The following is a 22446-nucleotide window of genomic DNA, read 5'->3' as shown; positions in this document are numbered from 1 at the left end:
AAATGTGACAAAGGCATCCATTAACATGCAGATGTGGAACAACTTTGTTCAGCATTGCTTGCACTCCGCTTTTTGCTCCCATCCTAACCGAGCAATGTCGGCAGTGAAACCAATCATTTTTTCAAGTGGTATTGAATTGTCTTTCAAAAATTGAATAATGGCATTAAAAATACCCTCCGTGCTACTATCGGTCAATGGTATGAAATCTTAAAATCTATCAATGTACTTTTTATAAAAAATTCGAATCGAAACTGCCAAATTTTTTGATATACATATATCAGTCGTTTCATCTATTATTAGAGAGTAATAATTCTTCTGACAAAATGCAATTACGGATTTATAATTTTCTGGCCCTGTTATTTCAGTTATTATTTTCTGTGCTTTAATTTTGTTGATGTAAAATTTGTTCACAATTTTAGAGCCAGTTATGCTATTTTTCATAAGCATATTTAAATGATCCAACAAAACAACTTAACTATCTATATATTTTCTTCGAAACATTTTACATTTTTTTGTACATTCAGAGCTGCTTTGCAAATGACTTGAAGTGTAGGGCGGTGTTTTACAAAAATGTACCAAATATGTCAATGTAGTACCAACGTACTTTCGGGAAGCGAAATGTACCACAAAAAAGTACAAATGTACCATGATTATCATCACTGCTACAGATCCTTACCATTTACAATCCTGGCAGCTTTAGATGGTGAAACTGCCCCTTTGCCCTCCTTATCATTGGCTTACATTTCTGTGGGGAAATTTTAAAAATGGGTGAAAGCCCCGCCTTCCTACAACTTACGTTACCTCCGGGTTCAGACAGAGATAGAAAAAAACTTAAACGATCATTTTCCTCTGATCAATACAAAAATTCGTTTATTTCCACAGATAACGTACATATATTCAAAAATTGTAATTGACCTTATATCTACATGCATATGTTTTTGTTGTTATACTTGACTTCTAATTTTACCTCAATATGAAAGAAGTAGAAACTTCAAATCAACACAAACAAAAGTTATTAAAATGAATTTTCGGAATTAGAGAGAGGAAGCCAAATGCATATTGCCAAAAGAAAAGGCTCTCCCCTACAATTTAAGCTACTCTTCGCTCGCAAAATGCATATTGCCAAAAGAAAAGGCTCTCCCCAACAATTTAAGCTACTCTTCGCTCGCTCTAGCTTATGCTATTCAGAGCGGCGGTCAAAAGACACTTGCTTATGTAACTATGTACATGTGTATGTTCATGCGCATACAGAAAGTTATGTATATTATGGTGCAAAAAAAATTGATTTTCAATCGTGGCAATATTTTACAACCAAAATTTTTTTCATTAAATAATGTTAATAAAACAAGTATATAAGCATGTAAAACTGCAAACATATATGTATGTAGGCAACATACCCAGTTAGAACGCTACTTGTTATATAATGCATTAAATTATCCATAGTGCTACAAAAACTATGCGTGAGAAATTCAAAAAGTTTACATCAGTTTGTTAAGACAGAGTGACAAATCCTCACGTATATTTTTCTATACATGTGAGCAGCCTTCTCTTTTATATTCACTAAATTCTGCTATTAAGCTTTCATATATTTTTCTCTTTTCAATATGCTATTCATATGCCATATATAACATGATTTATACAGCAACGAATGTCATAAATCTATGCGTTAGCGTTATTGCATAAATATCATATTATCTAGCTGTTGTATTTATCCCATAGTCCTAACGCATCTATAACGAACAAAATAACACTAAACTTTTTTTAATAAAATTTTTATTAAAATGAATTAAAAAATTAACACAAAATTTAATATTATGTTAAAATTAAATAAGTTTAAAATTTATCAACCGGCAATCATAAATTTATCCACCAATGCTAATGCCCAAAATTCTGTTGGTTGTCTACAATAGTTTTGAAGTTTGCGTTTCTAAATTCCAAAATTTTATCTGAGTGTTCTGTAGTGCCATAGTAAATTGCATTAAAATAAATTGTAGATGGCAACCCTCTTTAGAAATGTGCAAAAAATTGTTAGAGTCGAGCAACTCGGAGAGTTTCTGATTGGCTGAAACTGCCGTTGCTCAACGCCATGATTTATTTCGACGCCATAATTAATTTCGTTGCTAAGCAACGTAAGGAAAATATGCCAAGCCGCAGAGTTGCGTTAGCGGCAGTTTTTAGTTTGAAGTGAACCGGCAAATTGACTACACGAGTTAGTCTTACAAATAAAAAGAAAACAAAAAAAATCTAAGTGACCTAACGGGAAGAAAGAACAAAGTGTAACGAATTATAAGTTGAATAAAAACTATATTGTGAAAATTAAATAAACCTCTCATTATTAAAAATAAACGGAAAGAAAGGAAACTTTTAAATAAAAGAAAACTAGTGGCAGTGTGTGTGCGGAACGTTCCCGCAGGATCCCAAATATGGGTCCTTTATATGGCGACCGTGGGCCGAAGCCCTGTAAAAACCGTGTGTGGCCGAAAGGAGGCAAGCCTCCCAACAGGCGTGGGTGCTCAAAGTAAAAAAGAGAAGCCCTGCACAAAATTTAAAAAAATAATGGAAAAATGAATAATCTACAAAAAAATTACAAAAAATATAAAAGTTAAAAACCTACTACAAAAAAAAAAATTTACAAAAAAAAATTTAAAAAAACATCAAAAATCTACAAAAAAAAAACTACAAAAATTTAAAGCCATTTACAAAAAATACAAAACATTTAAAAATTCTTACAAAAAAAATATAAAACATTAAAAACTATTACAAAAAAAATATAAAAATTTGAAAAAAAGATACAAAAAAATTTAAAAAATCTACATGAAATACAAGTTTAAAATTCTACAAATATATAAAATCAAAAATTACAAAAAAAGTACAAAAGACTAAAAACCACTACAAAAAAAATTTTAAAAATTTGGAAAATCTACAACTAAAATACAAAAATTTCAAAAACCTTTTCACAAAATTATAATACTTAAAATCATTACAAACAAAAATATATAAAACTGAGGAAAATTTACAAAAAAATTTAAAATCATTAAAAACCAAAAATATGTAAAAATTAACAAAAACCCACAATTTGAAACTGTAAAAGAAAAAAACTTTACGAAATCAACAAATAAGGCAGTGGTGGTGGATTTTTTGTTGGTCGTGGCAAGTGGTAGAAAAAAAATCGGTTGGTAAAATATACATATACACGTAATACCAAGACTTAATAAAAATCGGAAATAATACGAAAATTCAAAGCTTATAAAACAACAAACTTATCGGCAGCAGAAATAATAAAAGAAATTAGAAAAAACTGGAAAAAATGAAATTTTGAAATATAAAATCAAAAAATTGAAACTGTACCAAAAAACTAGTGGAAAAACGGCACTAGCCACGCCACCGTCATAACGGCAAACCACCATACATCGAAAAACCGAATAGCAGAAGGCTAGTGACGCCATCAGGAACAGCAAGTGCAGCGGCAGAATACCAGGTGGCAGCAGCAGAACAGCAAGCGCAGCAGCAGTATACCAAACGCAGCAGAAAAACAGCAAACGGTAAAACGCAGAGGCATTTGGTATAGAATTTTTTCTTAATTATTATACTCACTTTTATACTATTTAAACTCATTTTATAAAAACTACTTAAAACTACTTTTTTTCAATACGTTACAAATCCAATTTTCATACCATTTTCTATTATATTAACTAAAAAAAAAAGAGAAAAAAAAATTTATTTTGATTAATAAATACATACATACAATACATCCATCAAATTTAGTAAAATACACATACATAGGTATATGCGTAAGGTTTCAGGTAGGCACTGTGGGACAGGGTCGGACAAAAACAGAAAAACATTTTTTATTAATTGCTTCTAGTTTTAGTCCCACTCTGCCCTACAGTGGGCTCCATCAAAAAATTAGAAACACAAAAAAAAAAAAAAAAATTTTGTTTACTTTTCGTAAGCGGTGCGCCCGCGTAAAAATATGATATACATTTTTTTAAACCCCGGTGCGTCCGAGGACATTTATAATACAATTTGGGAAAGATGCGGTGCGCCCGTATCTATAAAAATAAAAACAAGACAATTTTGATAAAAGCGGTGCGTCCGTTTAAAGCCTGTACAAAAATATTTGCCATTATATAATCTTTGCATTTAAATTCAAATAAAATTATAATTTTGCCATACATTTCAGATTCAAAATTTTTTTCACTTTCTGTACAATTAAAAATCCTTACATTTCAATAAATATATTCAACATCTTTTAAATTGCATGTGAATTCCAATTCCCACTTCCGTTTTGCATGAAAATTTTTCAGCTAATTCCAATCATTGGATTTGGATTTGCGGACAACAAAAGCGTAAAGTAAATATTTTTTAATCTTTCTTTTCATTAACTAATCACTAACATTAGTATTTCAATAAAATTCACTAACTAAAGTTTTTTTGCTATAAGTATTCGCTAACCAATTGTATAATTATAACTAAAATCTAAAAGATTTCAAAAATACATACTTTCACAAATTTCATTTAAAATATTTTCATAAATTCCCTTTAAGAATACTTTCATAATTTTCTTTTGAGCTCAACTCAACCCGTTCCAATTTAATTTCCTTTAAATTCAATTTCTATTCAATCTTCATAAACAAATCCCACATATCTTGCAACAAAAATTTTAATATTTTGTCTATTCGTTTCAACGCGTATGGACCTAAGAAGCGGGAAGGTTGTTTCTAAAGATTCCCATCCGAGTTCAAGTTCCAAAAATTCAGAGCAAAATTTAGATTCCGAAAACTCAGAGCAAGATATAGATTCCAATAATTCATATTCTGATTCATCTTGAAGTGCATCGTCAACTGATATCTTAACAAGTGAACATAATTATAAATTATCCCTGAGTAGGATTTGCTGATCAACCTGTAATTCCAAATTCTAGGTTTTCTATTCTAACTCCGGTTCTTAACGTTACAACCATGGCCACAATCGAGGAGAAAAAATCGTTTATTAATACTTGTGCCTCGATTATGCGAGACAACTACAGTGGAGACCTGTTAGCACTTGGCTCATTTATAAATAAAGTTGAATTAATGGAAGTATTCTCTAACGAAAATATAACTCCTACTTTTATTGCATTTTTAAAATCCAAGCTCGAAGGCAAAGCTCGCGAAGCACTACCAACGCATATAGAATCAGTCAGCCAAATTAAAGAAGCGCTATGTAGTGAAATTAGGCCAGACAACTCGAAAGTTGTCGCGGGAAAAATTGCAGCCTTAAGAGTAACCAATAACAATTTTTCAGAATTTTCAAAGCAGGTAGAAAAGCTTTCTGACTCGTTAGAGCGCTGTCTAATCATTGAAGGTATGACGAAGGCAAAAGCCCATGAGATAGCAGTTGAACAAACCATTAGCGTTTGTAGATTAAATAGTAGGTCAGATATGGTGAAATCAATCCTTGCGCCAACAACCTTCAAAGATTCAAAGGACGTAGTAGCGAAAATGATTATGGAGCGAGAACAGGAAGTTAAAGAGCGGCAAGTGTTAGCGTTTCGGTCACATCCGATAAGATATAGTAATTTCCGTGGAAATTGTAGAGGTAACAGTAATTTCAGATACAACAACAATAGTAATTTTCGATTTGACAATAACGCAAATAGGCAACACAATAATACAAATTTTCGAAATAACAATTATAACAGAGGCAATAATCGCAATTACAATAGAGGCAATAGCAATTCCAACAATAACTATAATAATCGGTCCGGAAATAACAGAAATTCCAATAATCAGGGTTCAAATTCTAGAAATTCAGCCAATGTTCGTTCTTTCAATGCCGGAGCCCCTCAGGCGCGAACACTGAGGGAGCAGGGCAATTGGACTAAATACTTCTTAGTCAATATATTGTCTAAATTTAAATTTTTCCGATTTCGTCGAAGTCGCTTGTAGCGATTCACATAAAATATGTTCTTTTCTAGTAGATTCACAGGCAGACATTTCATTAATAAAAATTTCCAGTTCGGCAAACGATGTAGAAGTAGACGATAGTAACGTAATAAATATAACAGGCGTAACAACAGACACGGTAACGACACTAGGAACAGTTAATACAAGTATAATCCCATCAAATAAATTGTTTGCCCTGACTCTTCATGTTGTCAATGACAACTTTAATATTCCTTCGGACGGTATAATAGGGAAAGATTTTCTAAAAACGAACAAATGCATAATCAATTATGCTAATGACACAATTACATTCGGACAAGGGACAGAAAAGGTAATTATTTCAATTTTGCATAGCACTTCAACAAATACTCTTGTAATTCCACCAAGATGCGAAGTTTTTCGTGTTTTTAGTTTGAAAAATTCGACAAGTTCAGTTTTTGTTGATACTCAGGAACTTTGTAACGGTGTTTTCACAGCAAAATGTATCGTTGATACAAAAAATCAAATAATAAAAGTTATCAACACCACCGACGAGGTCAAGTACGTAAAAGATTTCAATATTCAAACTGAAGACATTAAAAACTTCAATGTCTATCGAATAAATGAAACACCTATCGATTCAAAACGTATAGAAAAGCTTAAATCAATTTTGGCAAAACAAATGCCTTCTTACGATAAAAAGAAATTACTTGATTTATGTTTGAAATATTCTGATATTTTTGCGTTAAAAACCGAATTAATGACGCTTAATAATTTCTACGAACAAAAACTTAGATTAACTGACAAAACCCCTGTCTATATTAAAAATTACCGTTTGCCATACACACAACGCGAAGAAATCAATAAACAAGTCGAAAACCTATTACAGAATGATTTAATCGAGCCTAGTTTATCAAATTATAACAGTCCTTAATTTTGGTACCGAAAAAAGATCCAACAGGCAAAAAATCGTATCGCATGTGCATAGATTTCAGAGCAGTCAATAAAAAGCTTATAGCCGAAAAATTTCGACTAGCACGCGTTGATGACATACTCGACAATCTTGGCAGAGCCAAATACTTTTCAACTCTAGATCTTTTTTCTGGTTTTCACCAAATACCCCTTCACCCTAAATCTAGAGATGTAACTTCTTTCAGTACAGATCGAGGAGCTTTTCGTTGGAAAGTTTTACCTTTCGGGTTAAATATTGCACCAAACTCATTTTTCGTATGATGTCAATAGCATTTTCAGGTATTTCGCCAAATCAGGCTTCTATGTATATTGACGACGTTATCGTCATTGGTTGTAGTGAGACACACCACCTTAAAAATTTAGAAAAAGTTTTCGAAACCTGTAGAAAGTTTAATTTAAAGCTGAATCCAAACAAGTGCAATTTCCTTCGTTCCGAAGTAACTTTTCTAGGCCATAAATGTACGTCAAAAGGTTTGCTACCAGACGATTCAAAAATAGACGCTATAAAAAGGTATACTAAGCCAAAAGACAAAGATGCGGTTAGGCGATTTGTCGCATTTGCAAATTATTACAGGCGATTTATACCGAATTTTGCGTCACTGGCAGCGCCTTTAAATCGTTTAAATAGGAAAAAAGTTGAATTTGTTTGGGACGAAGCGTGCGAAAACGCTTTCGAAAAACTAAAACTAGCATTAATGTCTCCCCAACTACTACAATACCCTGACTTTACAAAATAATTTATAATTACAGTAGATGCTTCTAAGAGTGGGTGTGGTGCTATATTAAGCCAAAAGCAAGGTGATAACGATTTACCAATTTGTTTCGCGTCAAAATCTTTTAATAAAGCAGAACAGAAAAAAGCAATTATCGAATTAGAACTCCTAGCAATATATTTCGCTATAAAGCATTTTCGTCCATATGTTTACGGTACAAATTTCACAGTAAAATCCGATCATAGACCACTAGTTTATCTTTTTAACATGAAAGACCCTTCGTCTAAACTTTCTAGAATTCGATTAGAACTGTCAGAATATAAATTTACGATTGAATATATAAAACGAAAATCCAACGTTGTGGCTGGTGCTCTTTCACGCATTAGTATAGACGAAATAAAAGAATATACAAAGCATGTTTTAGCAATCCAAACGCGATCACAAACCAAACAAAAGGAATTACAAAATAAAGGCGATAATTTTACTGATACTTTTTGCGAAACGCCTAAAGTACAAGTTTATGACAAATTTTCATACAATTTTTCAAAAAAGATACCGCGAATAAAGTCGACTATACAATTTAATAAAAATAATGAGATCTCTAATATACAAATTTATGCGCATTTAAAACATAAAAAACTAAATTTACTTAATTTTGTGAATGCTAACGGAAAAACAAATTTAGATGAGTTATTTTCGAGGCTTGAAAAAGCAGCCGGCAGTCACAATATTAAGCAGTTAGAATGGCCAAAAAATTATATATTTTTCAAAGAATTTTCAATTACAAATTTTAAAATCAGCGGTAATAAAATTTTAAAATCATTACAAATAATATTAACAGACCCTGTAGAAACTGTAACAGAAACAGAGCAAAAACAAAAACTTATGACAATTTATCATGAGGACCCTTTGTTAGGCGGTAATTGCGGTATAAAACGATTATATTCCAAATTAAGAAGAAAATACTATTGGAAAAATATGACAAGAGACATTGCGAAATTTGTTAAAAATTGCAATAAATGCCTTTTAAATAAAGCAAAACCAAAAACAAAGGAAAATCTTGTTTTGACTCCAACCCCCTGCAAACCCTTTGACATAGTAATTGTCGATACAATAGGTCCACTTCCGGAATCCAAATATGGTAACAAGTTCGCTGTTACTATGATTTGTGACTTTTCTAAATACCTGGTAACAGTAGCTGTACCAGATAAATCAGCAAAAACTATTGCTTGCGCTATCTTTGAAACCTTTATATTAACATATGGTACAATGAAAGCTATTAGATCCGATTAAGGAACGGAATATAAAAACGAATTATTCTCTGAATTGACAAAACTTTTAAAGATTGATCATGATTTCTCAACAGCCTACCATCACGAAATTGTTGGTACTGTTGAAAGAAATCATAGAGTCTTTAACGAATACTTGCGTGCATACCTAATCGAAACGTATTCAGATTGGGATACATATTTAAAATACTTTACATTTTTACACAATACTACAAGTAGTTCGGTTTTTGATAATAAATTTACTCCGTTTGAATTAATATTTGGCAGAAAAACTACAATGCCACATGAACTGAAAAAAGAGCAAATTGATCCGATCTATAACGTAGAAAACTACGCAAAAGAGCTTAAGTTTAGGAATGCAACCATCGCAGGAATGCAAACATCGCATAAAATGGCAAAAAATTTGATTAATAAGCATAAGATTAGAAATAAAGACTTATACGATAAAACAGCTAAGCCTTTAGAAATTAAAATTAATGATAAAGAATTAGTAGAAACAGAACCTAGGAATAAACATAAAAATATATATCAAGGTCCCTACATAGTAAAGAATATTGATGGGCCAAATGTAACAATTTGTGAGATAAGTAAAGAAAACGAAAAAATTGTACACAAAAATCGAGTACAAAAAATTAATTAATTTAATAGCCTATTACTAATCATCTTTAGATATAAATATATTTTAAAAATCCGCCAATGAAGGCAAAAAAATGTAACAAATAAATATACATTTAATTAGGTAGATTTTACAATACGAAGAAAAAAAACACCGGTTTACTTCAAACATTAAAAGAAATATTTCAAACTAACTTTTATATATTTCAATTTATTAAAAATTTTCTTTTCATTTTTCATCATCTTTTTAGAAGTTGCACTGTGATGAACGAATGAGTCCCGGGTTAGAACACCCTAGCATTAGCAAACTCCTTCGTTCATAACATTACAACAACATATTAAAGCCTAAAGAAGAATGTGGCAAGATTAATTACTAATCTCACCAAATACTTCTTTTCTAAAGGGGGCTGATGTAGTGCCATAGTAAATTGCATTAAAATAAATTGTAGATGGCAACCCTCTTTAGAAATGTGCAAGATGCAACCATACATCAGATGCTCTTGGCATCACTAAAATTGTTAGAGTCGAGCAACTCGGAGAGTTTCTGATTGGCTGAAACTGCCGTTGCTCAACGCCATGATTTTTTTCGACGCCATAATTAATTTCGTTGCTAAGCAACGTAAGGAAAATATGCCAAGCCGCAAAGTTGCGTTAGCGGCAGTTTTTAGTTTGAAGTGAACCGGCAAATTGACTACACGAGTTAGTCTTACAAATAAAAAGAAAACAAAAAAATCTAAGTGACCTAACGGGAAGAAAGAACAAAGTGTAACGAATTATAAGTTGAATAAAAACTATATTGTGAAAATTAAATAAACCTCTCATTATTAAAACTAAACGGAAAGAAAGGAAACTTTTAAATAAAAGAAAACTAGTGGCAGTGTGTGTGCGGAACGTTCCCGCAGGATCCCAAATATGGGTCCTTTATAGTTCTTTGAAGAGCTAACAATAATGTTTTGTTCTGCAGCAAAATGTAAGAAATGTGCGTCCGTTATGGGCGCATTATGACCAATGAGACGTTGACGTCCCGCCTGTTCTTCAATATCCACCACAATTAATTCCGTATCAAGGCTACCGCTCACTATGCCATTTCATCGCAGCGTCAATGCACGTAAAGCCAATCTAAAGTAAACGCAAAATCAGTTTCAGTTTAATTACATAAATAATTTGCAGTCCACCTCTTACTTACCCCAAATTCCAAATAACAACATTTTCAGGAGCTGCGGCTAGTACATATCGGCTTTCAATTGTATTGTATATTCACCAAAATTTACATTAGATCGGCAACTATTGATGATATTAAAACGTATATTAAATCTATTATAGGCCGATAAGCCAAGTATTGTTTCGTCAGACCCATTTAATATATTTAGACGTGCACTAAACTTTTAATTAAATTGAATATTATTAATATTTTTTGACGCGTGCTATCTGTCACAAAGCAAAAGAAATGAGTGGGAATGCATACAATAGACAATAATGCAAAAATGATATCTCGCCTTCCCTCTCTGACATTCCGCCACAACCATGGCGGAACCATACAAGGTGGTAGCATGGTGACATACCAACAAACATAAATAAAACTTCCATGTACTTTGTTTTTGTATATCGATGGACTAATGTCAAAATCGTAATGCGCCGGAAGTTGATGTATCAAATCATATTAAAAAAGAACAATCAGCTGTCGCCGTGCTACCACCTTGTATAGTTCCGCCATAGCCAGAACAAACTTTTTTTTGTTGTAGAGGAGATGACAGCTGAAGACTTTGCATTTGTATACGTGAATGCGTTAGGCAGTTTTTGCTGGGTATATGTATGTATATAATTATGTATTTTCTTGCAATAAAAGTTATCTTTTTTTTGTTTTACGTTACTGTTTTCTGCTATACTTGTTTTGATGAACACAATTTAGATATTAATTTAAAAAGCAAAACTGTTTTATATAATTTTTAAATACGCACGTTGTTATGTACTAGTTCCGAAGTGAAGCGCTTCCCTCGTTGCAACATCGATGAACGGCTTTGGAAATTATATATATATATGGTTGTAGGTATATATGTATAAATGAATGAACGACACGCATATATAACAGAAAAAAACTCTCTTATCTTTATGATAACCCTTTTTTCTTTAGACTGCATTCATTTTCTAGTGAAAATTCAAAAAAAATATTAAAACCTTAAGAATGGGGGGGTAGTATAAGCGGTCTGATAGCTACATATATCCCACGTGTATATACCTTATGCACTTTGTAAGAAGTTTTCTTCTTCTTTCACATTTCACACTTCTCGGTACTTTACTTGATTTTGTTTTTCTTTCAAATACTTAATTAATCTAAACTTTAATTTTAATTAACCGCATTTTTGCTTATTACATTTTTTTTCCTTTCTTTTTTAAATTTTTGTAGTCATTTCAATTCTTTTTTTTCTTTTCCACTGCATGTGCACATTTTTACATTACCGAACATACTAAATTTTTCAGTTTCTGCTGAACTCGACTTGAAGTTCAGTTTGAGCCTAACTGTACCTCTTCTCTAGGTTTATTATACATATGTACATATACTATGAGAGTTAGTTAGTTTTTGGACATTAAATATTTTCTAAGAGAAAAAAAACTTCTTACATTGCTTTGTCTTTCTTTATTCCTATTTCCCTTCAAGTTAATTTTTGCAAACTAATAATTTTCTTTCTATTTTTCTCTAGTGGTTTCTGAGCAAATTTCTGTCTTAAATTTGCTATCTACATATGTCTATTTTGTATAGTTTGCTAATCGTATAAAAATCCGCTATAAAAAACCAGGAATCCAATTCCCATGACCACTTAGCTGCTGGATGCGTGTCCTCTGGGCAACTTGCAATACCCTTCTCCAGTTCCAAATGAAGGTTGGCTCCCCGACCTCAACAATATTGTGTAAAGTTACATTTATGTTTTCGTACTCGGATTTCTTTTCTTTATTATTTTTTTTATATTATTTTACAAAATTTTTTTTTGTGTACGGTTAACGCGACTTTTCGAAAAGTTTTTCTTTACATTAACGCGACTTTAAAAACTGTACCGACTGTTGGCAAAAATCCGTACCGACTAAAAAAAATTGGATCACGTTTATGATCTTACCGCTGAGTCTTGAACAGGAAAAAGAGAGCGTCTTCAGCTGAAAACCTGTATAAAAGCCTTGCTTTTACCGGAAGCGGATACCTTCTTCATTTTCTATCAATTTTTTTCCTTGCATTCTACTAAATTTTGACACTTCGTAAATTTCAGTAATGGGATATTGGCAATCAATGATTGATACTATTCACAATGAAGTTATCTGTATTTAAGTTAGTGAATTTATTTGCAATAGGGAATGGACATACATTAAATTAGTGCATTGGTTTATTTAAAATAAAGAATGGAATTTTTGAAAAAAAATGATAGATTTGCCGGTATGGAACCCAGTACACTATCTTTTCTATATGGTGCTGACGAATTTCTTCTTTCAGTATGAATAACTTTCTTGCGTTATATAAGATAACAATTCCAAGGGAATCGGCCGGTTATCTGTTAAATAGAGTGTCGGTTGAATATTAAAAGAACACCAAAATTAGTATTGCGCTGAGAAAATCTCTTAGTGACCAAGTTAATCGGTTCATATACGTAAAAAATGACGACCTTTTCTGATTAACTGTTAAATTTAATCTCGGCTTTTGTAAGGTGTTTTTATTTTTTTTATTTTGGCAATTGGAGTTTTGCTTTATTGATTTTTGAAAGATGCTGTAAACAAGATTATAAAAAAGTTTAAAGTAATTACAAGTCTAAATACATGATTTTTGATGCTGTTATTGCTCCACAAAAGCTCAAAAAGCTTGCAGTGCTTACGACCGCTGTCGTCGTGCCGGACATTCGTACTATGGTACCAATGCATATTGATAGGATGAACTGCGCAAGAAAAACCATGCTGCTAACAACTGCTATGTCTGTGCCCAACCCACGTACAATTGAACCCAATTTTGGTGAACCAGTCCGATCCAGCTCAAACTATAAAAAAATTATATATATATGATGAATTTATACAGTAAATACTCTTGATTTAGCATATTAGGTTTCTATTTCTACTGTACTTAAACTATTATTATTAGGTTACTGCATTGTGCTATGTTTACAAGCCCAATAATAAGCCGACAAATGTTAGTTGTTGTTAAGCAGAGAGTACCCGCATTGCTTAGGTATGAATATATTTTTTTCTAAGCAATTTTTCCGGGAAACACCTAGCATAATCTCGGGGAATTACTGGGCGACATATAAAAATTTGTACATATATATTTTTAAGTTTTTAAACTTGCGTCGAATGCATCAGTTGTTGCTAACGGTCGAGAAAATGTTCAAAGAATTTTTAGTGATACTTATTATTGGAAGACTAAAATGACACAAAGCGAAATGTGAAGGGTTTAACGATTAAGGAAAATTTTTAATTATTCGCTGAGGTTGAAAAGGACGAAAAGAAAAAAAAGGACATTGCACAACAATTTGGGATTCCTCCTTACACGCTGATCTGCGATAGCGCCAATACCAGTCCTTCGCTTCCTTCGTAAAGAGAATCTGTGCATGTTCACACAATAGTTAAAATTTCCCGCTAGAGTGTCTACAGCTTGGGATTCTATCCTGTAAATAAAGTTTTCTACAGTCAGTTTATTTGATCCGTCAAATTTGAAGTCCCAGCTGGAAATAAGTTCGGATATTTTGCCAGCGTGAGTCACACTAGACATATCACTTAGTCTGAAATGATTGTTCCTAGGAAGTAAGAGGGGCTCATTTAAGAAACTGGGTCTATCCTGCGGCCAATTGACATTATCGGGTTGCTGAGGCGGAATGCTAGCCTCATTGTTGTTTGGGTTATCTATATGAAACCTACTAAGAATGCTAGCTAAGGAGCTTTGAATCCTATCTTCAATAATACCCTACTTTCGAACTCTTCTAATGCTGAAACTTGCCTAGCAGATACGACAGCAGTAACTATGTTTCGAATGCGGCTTTCATTAAGGTCAGTGTTTGCTGGGGCTGCATTTGCAGTTGCTGCATTTGCAGTCGCTGAGGGATTACCGGTATTGTGTTCCGAAGATGTTTGCTGCTGCGGAGGTTGCATCTCTTTTTGCTGCTGTTGTTGTTGTTGCTGTTGATGACCACCAGTTTGTGGTACAGTTGCCTGGGTTGCATTAGTAGACATTCCGCTTTGAGACGTAGTTTTCAATCGGGTACCCATTACGGAGGTATTCGGGTTTGTACATTGCTTAGAGCTGCAAGTCGCTCTGCACTGTGGGAAAGTTTGGTAATTTTTAAGCCAATTTATTAGACACGCACGGTGAAATAAGTGACTACAAGCGGTTTGCAAAATTTCGTAGTTTTTCCTCATATATTCCTGATAGAGTATATAAAACTGACCGGAATTTCTAGGCAAGTTTTCGTTGCTGTAGCGTACAGACATATTGACGATTTTTATCTTCACTAGCTTTAAAAAAAATTATTTATTTTATTTCATTTGTTTTTATAATTTTTGTTTTAGTTTACTATCCACAAAAGATATAAAGAGATATGTATTTCTCTTCTGTCCAAAGGTTTCGTAAAGTTGTAAGAAGGCATAAATAAATATTGTAAAGGTAAGGATAGCGTGTGGAGAAAAACAATTTAATAGAAAAAAATTCGACTTGTGGTCATATTCCGTATTATTCCCAGACGTGATTCCAACAAATCTGACACCTCGAACGTTGGTTCAAAGTTTTTTTTTTTTTTTTGTTTTTTTAATGAACCTTTCACCTATACTGTATCGGTCAGTAAAACGCACAACAAGTGTATATTTATACTGCATTCCATTATACAATAAGACAAAATGTAATTCTCTGAAGGTAAATCGAGCATCAATATAGTTTCAAGAGCGATTGTAGATGCACTAAACAACTACAGCATTCCGTGAAAATGGTATAAGTAACTTTGTAAAAAAAAATTTACATAAATATCAAGTACAACTTCGGAGCTCCCACGTTCAGTGGGCCCCACACTTGGACGCCATTTTTGTAATGGATCTCTCCTGTGTAGCTTAGAAAGCTCCACCTTCTCAGTGTTACCCCACCGTGTGCACCTTGCTCGTTGTCCAGCCCGGAGTTTCAGCCATTGCCGTGGGATTCAAGAAAGAAGGGTAATACTAGTGAGTCTACACAAGTAGGCCATACAAAAAAATTGTGCACTCTAGCGGACTGACTAATTCAATTACCAAAAAAAAATTAACTACATCAAAAAAAAAAAGATAACAACAACAAAATCACGTTGAGTGATTAGACACACTACAGATTAGGGATGATAAATGAATTTTTTCATTTTGTACCAAACGAAGGAAAAAAATTTACCAAATCAACCAAAAATGTACCAAAAGTTTTCGGATGCGAATTTGAACTGTTTAGGCCACAAGCCTAAATATGGCGGTGCACCCTCGTATTACTTAACTTTTTCTTTTCGTTGTCCTTTTACCCCACATCTTTCATTTATACATATCGGTTTATACCGATAACCGTTTACCCCGCCGGATAATAGTTAAGCCTAGGATTCGGCGGTGACCGCGAACAAAAGGTTTTTTACCTCTTTCACTTCTTTTGCGAACGTCTAAGAAACCGCCAGCAGCCAAGCCACCGAAGGTAAGTCTTTCAATTATATTAAAAATTCTAAAATTCATTTTTGCACCTCCGTCATCGGAAATATTGAATGTGAGTAAGTGGATTATCTTTGCAATTGCTTTTACTTTCATTTTATTTTCTAACGAATTCATGGAATTGTGATTAAGTAGATTAACTTTGCATTTGTATTTAATCTTATTTCAAGAAACATAGCTGTGTATCTTTTTCTAACCAATTCCATTTATTGTGATTAAGTGGACTAACGTTGAATTTGCATTTCCATTTATTTTAATAAATATTATTGTTCACTTTTTTATAACGAATTCGTTTGTGTATTTTCTTTTCTTCTCTCCCCACCATTATTACGAGCGCGCCCTATCTGTGGTCTTGCCGCCGTAACATTTGGTCAATCTCCCCGAAATAAAAGCGAAGCGACCTAATTGTCAAATCGAAGGAATAAAATCGAAGCACAAATAAATCAGAAATTAATCAGCACATGTGGAAAGCCTAAGAGCTTAGATATTATTTATAAAAGGTATCAAATTTACAAATTAAAATCAACCAGAAGAAGCAAGTGAACGAGCAACACATACAGTCCAACTGGTCATCACAACACACATACAGCCATAAAATCATCACACAGCAAGAACGAATCAACTCATCATACGATATCACGTCCATTTATCACATCATCACAATAACATCACATCTACAGTCCACATAACATCGCATCAACAGTCCATATAACATCACATCAACAGTCCACATAACATCATATCAGATCACATACATTACCAAAACTTGTGTAAGGTAAGTGGTTGATTTTGGTGCACACATTTTTTTTTATATACGAACTAACGTATCGAGTGAATTTGTGATACCCATTTGCGAGTCAAAGCAAGTGGAAGTTCATTGTGTTACAACGCACACCTAGCGCCTTTTGATTATCGGCTAAGTCCCCCACCAGTGGTAAGACTTTTCCGACACGACTCAAGGCAGGCAGTCAGTGGATTTTTTTTCTCCTTTTGCAACAAAATTATCACTGCACTGTGCAACCACACACTGTTTCTATAGACAGTCTCTTCGGTTGTGTTGATTTTCGGCAACAATCTACATACACTCTCACTTGGTTGATGAACTTGGAAAGAAATACCACAATATTCACGCAGTCATAATATTCTGCAAGCACAGAAAAATTTTTTCAAAAACATTTCACCTTCGTTGGGTGGCTTGTAGTCATTTTTGCTTAATTGCGACAATCAATCACAGAATTGTTGCAAATCGCTCATTTGTGAATACACTTAATTCATATTAATTCGAGGGCATTTAATATAGAATATTTTTTCACCGAATTATATACATATAATCAATTGCGTTATCTTTGAACGGAAATCAGTTTGTTAATCAGTTGCGAACTGAAATAATACCATAAAGCCAAAAATTAGCACTGCGTTGGGTGACTAGTGGCTCATCACAATTGGTCACAAACACAATTTTATACTGATCGTTTAATATTACCTAGCTGTATGTTTTCAGCGTTTTTTATAATAAATAATTAAAAGTGTAATTTTCCACATTAAGTTGGATAAACAAATTTATTGTCTTATTTATATTGGGAAAGATACCCTGGTTGGCTACTCGGCGATACTGATCAACGTTCACATAACACCTTTTGTATACGCATTAAATCCTCGTCAGGATTTCTATCTGTGTTTCACTTTCACTTGTATACACATTAAATTCTCGGCGGGATTTCTATCTGTGGGTCAAATTTCACCCTTTAAACACATTAAATCCATATAAGGATTTCTATTTGTGTTTCAAATCTCGAGGATTACACATCATATCCACATCGGGATTACATCTGCGTTTTTTAAACTTTTTTAGACACACTAAGTTTTCAGAAAATATTTCTATCTGTGTCCAACACACCCTTTAGACACATTAAATATTTGCAGACGAATTCTCTTCTCTGCATTGGACATCACTGTAGACACATTAAATCCTCGTCAGGATTTCTATCTGTGTTTGATATCATTTTGTACACACTAGAACCTTTCAGGATTTCTATCTGTGCTGCATATCACTATATACACATTAAATCCTCGTCAGGATTTCTATCTATAACACTGTATACACATTAAATCCTCGTAAGGATTTCTATCTGTGGCTTACATAATCCTCGTGAGGATCTCTATAAGTGGTTCATATCACTGGCCACATATTACACCACGTCAAGATTTACATCTGATTCAAATTTTTTCTTATCACTAAATTCACATAAGATTGCTTTCTGTGTTAACACATACAATCCGATCGGAGTTCAAATCCGTGTATTTTTTAGATTTTACTCATACAGCACAGTCACAGCAGGATTGATAGCTGGGCTACGTTCAAAAAACGAAACACACTTGTAATTTTTGCTGCGGTTAGATACACACCAACGCCACTAAGTATTTTGCCTCCAAGCTCGAACCCTTTAAAGAATCAAGATATTCAAATTAATAAAATCAATGGAGACTTATATTAGATTGGCTGATTCCATAGCCCAGTTTGAACAAGATTTCAACTCCACCCCGGCCGAATCCCGGAACAAGCACACCCTTGCACTACTGCAAGAGGAGCTAAGGGCACTATGGAAGAAGACCAAGTCCACATATGAAAGTCTTCTCAGCAATTCTGAACTGTCCAAAGACGAGCTCAGCTCATTAAGAAAGAAGAATAAAAGTTGCTTTGCATGCTACCTGCAATGCATGTCTGCTGTGGCGGCTGAAGCCGAAGCCATCACCCCACAGCCGGCCAAGGATGAAGCAAAGGATGAAGATTCTTCGCGCCGGGGACATAAAATGCGGCTGCCGCCTTGTGACACCGATGTATTTAAAGGCGACTACCTTTCCTGGCCAGCCTTTAGAGATATGTTCACGGCGATATACATCCACAATACTGATCTAAAGGATGTCGAGAAATTATATTATTTAAAACAAAAAACGCAAGGGGAGGCAAAGAAATAGTGGGAAGGTGCTCATTAACAAACGAGGGTTTTGCAACCGCCTGGAAAAATCTAAGCGACAGGTACGAAAATAAATGTATCCTCTTCAACACACAACTAAAACTTTTATTTAATCTGACGGCAGTCGAGCAGGAGTGTGGAACATCAATTAAAAAATTGCAACGTGAGATCAACAATTGCATTTCTGCGCTACAATGGCATAATATTGACATCACAAATTGGGATGCAATTATAACTTACTTATGCTCCACAAAACTCCCTGAATCTACACTGGCTCTTTGGGAACAGACCGTAGAACGAAAAACAGATATTCCGAAATGGGAGGATATGGACAAATTCCTGTCCAATCGCTTCCAGACATTAGAGACGGTTTCCGATCTTAGGGGTAATAAAATAACAAAAACACCCAAAAGTCAGAGTTCGCATTCTAGGGAAAATTCTACGAAACTTGGGGTTTACCAAGCAAGCGTACCAAAATTGCCAAACATTCCGTAGGTTGTCTACGTCAGGGAAAATCGAATTTGTAAAAAACAATAGTTACTGTCTGAATTGTCTGTCGGGTGGACACACCGTGACACGATGCACTAGCCAATTTAATTGCAGCACGTGCCCTGCAAGGCACAACACCTTGATCCATCTTCCGACAGCACAACCAAAGACAACTCCTCAAAGGTGGACTCAAAACGCCACCGACAATACACCTTCAACCTCACAGCAGGCTAGGGCAAGGATGGAGTCTGAAAAAAGGCAAGATAATGCTAATAACGTCTCTTCGTGTCATGCCAACACCACTAAAGGGGTGTTATTAGGAACAGCACGTGTTAATATACACTATAATGGAGTAAAATTTTCCCCCAGAGCGCTGATAGACTCTGGGTCCGAATGCTCTTTCATAACAGAAAGACTAAAAAAGCGAATAAACCTTCCATCCAAACGTCTGCATGTGCAAGTGTCAGGAATAAGTAATACACCATCTGCACAGGTAAAGGAATCATGTGTGATCACGTTAGGATCGCTGATAGACCCCTTAGTGAGCATCGATACAGTGGTCCTAGTCCTGCCTCAATTAACAGGGGACCTTCCGACTTGCCAAGTTAGCGCAACGACTCGACAAGCGTTTCCTGATCTGATTCTGGCGGATAAGAGGTTCTTCATTAATGAACCAGTCGACCTCATACTTGGAGGCGACATTTATCCCCAGATAATACTGAACGGTATAAGGAAGAACGTTCTAAATACGCTTCTCGCCCAAGAAACCGTCTTTGGTTGGATTCTAACTGGTCGTGCAGAAGTACCTCACCCAACTAATACACGGGTATCCTTGTTTAATGAAATCAGCCTAGACAAGCAACTAACCGCTTTCTGGGAACTTGAAAACGTACTTAAGAAAAGGGCACTTAACAAAGATAATGCCTATTGTGAGGAACTTTTCAAAGCTACAACAGAAACAAACTCCGATGGCAAATGTACTGTCGCCCTTCCTTTTAAACAGGATTTTCCTAACAACGTCTCCTTAGGGCCTTCCCTAAACGGCGTATGCTCCCAATTCTACCGGAATGAGACGCGCCTAGCCAAGACGCCGGCCCTACAGACAGAATACAACAGGGTACTAGCGGAATATGAGACATTGGGACATATATCAAAAGTTCCAAAAATCATACCACCCCACGTGACCGATTGCTATTTCTTACCCCATCATGCGGTTATAAAAGAGGAAAGCACCACGACCAAAGTTCGTGTGGTGTTCAACGCTTCGTGTCCCACAGCCAATGGCACAAGCCTAAACGACGTACTTTATACAGGCCCAGTGCTTCAGGCCGACTTAACGATTCTACTCCTTCGATGGAGATTCTTTAAATATGTTTTTAATAGCGACATCGAAAAGATGTACCGGCAGATATGGGTAAAGCCAAACCAAACACAATTCCAGAGAATAGTTTTTCGCAACAATCCTAGTGACCCTATCAGCGTCTACGAATTAAAGACAGTCACCTTTGCAGTCAATTGTGCTCCTTATCTGGCGATAAGGACACTGCACCAACTAGCAGACGACGTTGAAACTTCATTACCCATTGCCGCAGATATCTTACGGACAGGTATATACGTCGATGACGTTCTAGCCGGGGGACATAGCATCGAATCCACACTCAAAGCTCGCGATGAAATCACAGATGCTTTACAGTCCGCTGGTTTTTCCCTCCGCAAATGGACGTCAAATTGCTCAAGAATACTTGAAGGGATACCCAAACCTCATCTGCTCAACGAAGACTTTTTGGAATTCGATGGAACGCGCATGCGGATTATTTTTACTTCACCGCAAAACCAATTGAAAATCGGGACATGTTAACGAAAAGGGCAATACTTTCTGCAATCGCTAAACTTTTTGATCCTCTAGGTTGGCTCGCCCCAGTCGTCGTTGTTGCCAAAATCATTATGCAAAGCGATTGGCTAGAAGGGACTGACTGGGACGAACCAGTGTCGGCAGGAACCCTAGACCGATGGCATAATTTTATGCAGGAATACCCCTCCATTAACGGAATTCGTATCCCACGTTGGGTGTATTTTACGCCAACCAACGACGTTGAAATACACGGCTTTTGCGACGCCTCTGAAAAAGCTTACGCCGCGACAGTCTTTTTACGAGCAAAGATAAAGGATGAGGTCTACGTTAACTTATTAATAGCAAAAACAAGAGTAGCACCCGTTAAAACAATTTCCTTACCCCGATTGGAGCTATGCGGTGCAGTGTTGCTGGCCGAAACCATCGAATCAGTGCGTGAAAATCTGCATTTAGAAAATTTCAATCTACACCTATGGACAGACTCCACGATTGTTTTGGCATGGATAAGAAAACCCCCTTGTTCTTGGTCAACCTTTGTCGCTCATCGAGTAACGAAAATAGTAGAAAACGTAGGAAACAAATCCTGGCACCACGTTGAATCCGCAACCAATCCTGCAGACCTGGCTAGCCGAGGACTATCAGCGAAGGAGTTAGTCAATAACTCTGTGGTGGCAGGGACCTTCTTGGTTACAAGAAGATAAGACAGAATGGCCAATACAAGAAAAGGACTATCGGACTAACATAGAGGAGAAACGGGTGCAGGTCCATACAACTTCAAAAATAAAAGAGAAAGACGACATCCTCGAACGGTTTTCCAATTTATCCAGGGCCTTGAGGGTCATATCGTATGTTCGAAGATTTATCCAAAGAACCAATCCTAAGACAAAATCTTCCTTTAAAGCGGCATCGCACTTCATTTCACCCGATGAAATCCAGGCCACGACAAGTCAGTTAATAGCTTTC

The 22446-nt window shown here is 35.0% G+C and overlaps 1 long non-coding RNA gene across 1 annotated transcript in view; it reads left to right on the top strand.

The window, feature by feature from the left end:
- The first annotated feature begins 2613 nt into the window (after positions 1-2613).
- The window catches only part of LOC137239490 (uncharacterized), a 28947-nt gene continuing 9114 nt past the window's right edge, over positions 2614-22446 (top strand). Inside the window, exons 1-2 of the long non-coding RNA XR_010949396.1 lie at positions 2614-3542; positions 16560-16667. This is a non-coding gene — a long non-coding RNA (uncharacterized lncRNA). The remainder of the gene's footprint in view (positions 3543-16559; positions 16668-22446) is intronic.

This window comes from Eurosta solidaginis, chromosome 1 (assembly GCF_040869045.1).
Source record: "Eurosta solidaginis isolate ZX-2024a chromosome 1, ASM4086904v1, whole genome shotgun sequence".
NCBI lineage: Eukaryota > Metazoa > Arthropoda > Insecta > Diptera > Tephritidae > Eurosta > Eurosta solidaginis.
This window is presented reverse-complemented; position numbering and strand designations above follow the sequence as displayed.